Source organism: Trachypithecus francoisi, unplaced genomic scaffold (assembly GCF_009764315.1).
Source record: "Trachypithecus francoisi isolate TF-2019V2 unplaced genomic scaffold, Tfra_2.0 Lachesis_group15, whole genome shotgun sequence".
NCBI classification, from domain to species: domain Eukaryota; kingdom Metazoa; phylum Chordata; class Mammalia; order Primates; family Cercopithecidae; genus Trachypithecus; species Trachypithecus francoisi.
Window position 1 is genome coordinate 19554575 of NW_022681460.1, and position 4925 is coordinate 19559499.

At 35.2% G+C, this 4925-nt stretch overlaps 1 long non-coding RNA gene across 1 annotated transcript; it reads left to right on the forward strand.

Annotated features, from left to right (window-relative positions):
- The first annotated feature begins 2074 nt into the window (after window positions 1-2074).
- On the forward strand, window positions 2075-4600 carry LOC117097988. Its single transcript, XR_004443131.1, has 3 exons — window positions 2075-2124; window positions 3390-3489; window positions 4547-4600. It is a non-coding gene; the product is annotated as an uncharacterized LOC117097988 (long non-coding RNA).
- Window positions 4601-4925: the final 325 nt, after the last annotated feature.

Below are 4925 nucleotides of genomic sequence, written 5' to 3' on the forward strand. Positions count from 1 at the left end.
CTAGACTTGTCTAAGATATGGCCAGACAGCTGGTAAAAGATGATTTCTGGGTGTGTCTGGGAGGATGTTTTCAGAAGAGATTAGCATTTGAACCAGTGGACTGAGAAAAGAAGATCTCCCTTCTCTAATGTGTGTGAGCATCATACAATTTGTCGAGGACACTAGTAGAACAAAAGGGAGAGGAAAGGAAGATTTATTTTCTCTATTCTTGATCTGGGACATTCATCTTCTCTTGCCCTTGGACATTGGAGCTTCTGATTCTCAGGCTTTTAGACTCTAAGACTTTGCAGTCCAACTACATTAGGAAATTGTCTTAAGGCAGATGCCTCAAGGTAAACAGAAAATGAAGACGTTGGTCTGAGTTTATCAGAGAAAGTATTTTGTGGCAATAGATTTTAAGCATTTTTAATAATGATCCAAGAGACTTATTTTTTCAGTTTGAGTTAGTGAAAATTCTATGATTTTCTTTCAGGTAAAGTCTAAAATTTCTTTTCCTGTATCCCAGGGGAAGAAGAGAAGTCAGTATTAGTTTATACATATTATTTTAAAATGGGCTTTATTCAATGTACTTTATAGATCTATAATTTTGAAAAATGACTTTCATTCCATTTTTAACACCTAAAACATATTTATAAATTAGGGGATATTTTTGGTGGTATTTCTGGAATCAAACCTAATTTATATCCATCCTAAATCAAATATAATTTATACCCAGAATGAGAATATTTGCTCTGAAATCTTACAGTACTCACTAGTCTTTTTTTTTTTTTTTTAAAGTATATTTGCCTAGCAATCTAATTTAGGCAATACCTGTTGAACAGAGTCAACTAACTCCAGTTTTGGTATAAAAGTGGAGAGTTGAGTATAAAACGAGCATATGCAGTTAAAAATATAGGTAATATATGTCCTGTGACCACATGTTCTTTAATGTAATCATAGTCAGGACCTTACGCTTTTTGTAAAATGATCTAACTTTGGAGAATATACTTTATCAAGAGAAAGAAGGTGCTGTGTTTGAGAAATGAATTGTTTTTTCAGTGTCCTGAATCTGTTGTTAATACATTGAAGGGTAATCCTTCTTTAGCATTGCCTCCAGTGTAATCAACTGAGGCATGTGAATGATGAATACCCACTAATTGTCCACTTAAAAGTGACAAATGGTATACACATTACAAGTCTTGGCAAGAAAGTAAGTCTCATCCATTCAGATGTTACCAATGAAGATGTGTAAAGAAGAAAACAAAACCCTGTACTGAAGAAATGCTACAGTTGCAAATAATTTGACTGACACTTGAATTTGCCATGTTATTTTGGTATTTCTTATCTATTAATTCAAAAATATTTATAGGCCGGGCGCGGTGGCTCAAGCCTGTGATCCCAGCACTTTGGGAGGCCGAGACGGGCGGATCACGAGGTCAGGAGATCGAGACCATCCTGGCTAACACGGTGAAACCCCGTCTCTACTAAAAAATACAGAAAACTAGCCGGGCGAGGTGGCGGGCACCTGTAGTCCCAGCTACTCGGGAGGCTGAGGCAGGAGAATGGCGTAAACCCGGGAGGCAGAGCTTGCAGTGAGCTGAGATCCGGCCACTGCACTCCAGCCTGGGCGACAGAGCGAAACTCCGTCTCAAAAAAAAAAAAAAAAAAAAAAAAAAATTTATAGAGGTCTATTTATTTGAGACCCTGTCTGAGGTGATAGAGAATGCAAAAAAGATCTTTCTGATTCTTTCTATTATTTTTCTTATAGCCAATCAAGGAGTTATATGCCGTCATTTAAAGCGGTTTGAAATAATATTCCTACAGATACCTAGGAATAGCCTACATTAAATTTATTTCTGATTTTATTAAAATATCTAACAAATTTTTCTTTCTTATGTTCACTTTGATTTCCAAATGAAGGGGAGCTTAGCAGACTTGGAAAATGACAAGAAGAGAAGAGTAAGAGGACTCTCAAAGCATTAAGATTCTATTGAAGCAAATATGAATGTTTATTAATTGTCACTTTCTTTTGAAGCCTTGAAACCCAGTAGCAAAAAGCATAGGTGTTGACTATGATTAAAAATTTAATGGCACCATTTAACCAGATGATAGAAGGACCCAAGGTGAGAGAGCTACACTCATGAGGTATACGGAGGAAAAAGGATAAAATTTAATATTGTTAAATGTGAATAGCATCTGTTTTTAACAAAGGATGGTAATAATAATAGTGATAATAAACAACAATAACAGTAGCAGTTAATATTTGTTAAGTTCTTATGCTATCATTCTAAGTCCTTTACATGTATTAGCTAATTCATATAATAACTGTATAACTAGTATTAGTGTCATGATATGAACAGAGAAGCAAACTTAGGCCCAAATCAGTTGAGTATCCTCCGAAGAGCATCCATTTATTAAGTGTTCTGAGGCTAACTCACTCTGCCTTTGAAGGAGAAGAATGCATTTGAATGTTTCCATACCACCTCAAAAAGCAAAACTTGCTTTGAAGAATAGTTTATTTCTTTCTTGAGAACCATTTACCATTACCTTGGAAAAAAACAACATGTGTTTAATACCAATTATTTGTAAGACTCCAGATTTTATGTTAGAATAATTTACAGACAAAATGCCAAGGAGCTGAACAAAGGTGATGTTAAATTTATCAGTCCCCTAAAAACTGTTGACTGAATGAGGTATGATTCCTGTCTCACTTTGAGTTACATTGATCTAAGATGCCTTTTGTGCCATAAGAACTCACCACAGAGTTCTCTTCTAAAGCACAAAAGCATATCACTACAGCATAGGTTTGATTTATTCAGGATGATGTAGAATAAAGAAAATTGCATTGAGATTTCTGTGACCTGATTTCTAATCTTGGTTCTGCTGATATGATCATGTGCAAGTCAGTACGTCTCCCTAGCCCTTAGTTTAGTCATCTATAAAAGGAAGGGGTTAATTAGAGATTTCTAAGGCCTATCCCTAGCTTTAAAATATTATGACTCCATGATTCCTTCTCTTAAACACAATATAAGCCAGTGAAAAATCAAAAGAGGATTATCCTCCATAACTTTCCACCCTTTTAATATGGTTGGAATTGCATTGGGATAGCAGAACAACTAGTAGCAGTATATTTGGAATGTTTCAGTTCTGTCAGCTTTTTTTGTGAGTGAATCTGGTTAAAATATTTATTTTTGACATATAGATTTACCTATAAAATGCTTTCAATATGAAATTACTTGATTTAGTTGGTTAACAGGAACTCATTAAAAATCAACAATTTAATCTTTCATTTATTGTGTATCTAAGGCACAACAACATGTACCAAGTGATAACAAGATGAATCAAGCCTGTTATAAATGAATAATAACTGCCAATTACTGGGCACTGCCAACATTCTAATTGTTTTGTAGGTATTATGTCACTGATTCTCAACAGCATCTCTGTACCAGTCACATTGACCTTATAGAACAAATGAGTGACCTGAGATATTAGAGCTTGTAAGTGGTGAAGGTGAGAATGGAACCCCTGGCTGGCTGTAAATCCTGTGCTCTCTTTATTATAACACATTGCCTCTCCTAAATAGCTGAAGATCAGTTTTCCCTCCATCATCAGGGGTCCTGAGACATCACTGGTGAATTCAGCCTAATTACTCTCATGTATAGTTACAGTTTTTATGGTAAAACTTAAAAGTAAACTTATCAAAACAGCCTTATAAAGGTTATGATCTGAGGAGTATTATTTTAGGTTGAAGGAGAGATCAGTCAAGGAGAGTCAGTCATTCATTTCCAGACAGCTGGCTTCATGAATTCCTCCCACTCGCCTTAGTGTGAGTCCATCTGTGTCTGTTGAGATGACTGTTTTAAATCTCCCATTTTCCAGGTCAACTGTTATATCACAATCCAAAGGAAGTTGTCTGACTCCATAATGTGACTTAGCAGAGAGCAGCATGAAATATTCTGTGAGACGCATATGGTTTGAAGGTTGTAGGATGAATATCACTATGGGATTTTGGATCCAATGATATTGAAAAAAACCTGTTTTTCTCAATTCCATGTGTTTTCAAAGATTAGAACAAGAATGTTTGGTTTCCAAGCTGGCTATAAAAAAGTGATTGCCTGATGTTCTCCAACTTAACCAAATCATGCAACAAAAATGAAAAAACCCAGAAGTAAAACAATTTCATAAATTGCACCTATGGGGACATTTGTATTTAAAGCAAAGGACTCAATTCTCCTTACTTAAATTAGCTGTTAATGCAACTTTAATAAACATCTTTTCCACTGATATCACTGAGTAGGCTGCTTGAATACACATCAGAAACAAAGCACTGCCTTCTTATTATTTCCTTCATAACAGTAATGAAATTAAATAAACTCACCAGGTTTGTTTGTTTGTTTCTATTGGGGAAATACATTTTTTGAATAATACTGTTACAGTTCAGTTTCAGAAAGGGAGCAATCATTTTGTTTAGAATTATCATAAATCTATGCTAGTTGCATAGGATATTCAAAATTTTGGTCAAAATGGAATCCTCAAGCCATTTAGCTGATACTATTGGCTGTTACAGGAGGGGAGCTACTTGAGCAAAAGACCCAGTGGATTTGAGCCAAGTTCCAGAAGAACAATGAGAATATCATACCCTCTCAGGAGGTGAGAGCCACTCGGAGGAAGGCTAAAAACTTAGGCTGCCCAATTCCTTTTTTGATAGAGGATATAGTCTTGGAAAAACCTGAGTTCTCTGTTAATATTCTGATTCGCTATTTAATATAGTAGTTTTTGAACTTTCAAACCTGATTAAACTAGTAAATCTGTTAGTGAAAGTTTATGGGATATACAGCATCCTGGTAAATTGGTTACCAAAAATAACGCTTTGAAAGAAAAAAATTGTCCCCAGCTAGAAAAGCATATAAGCAGTCTATAAACCATTACAAAAGTTATCTCCCTTA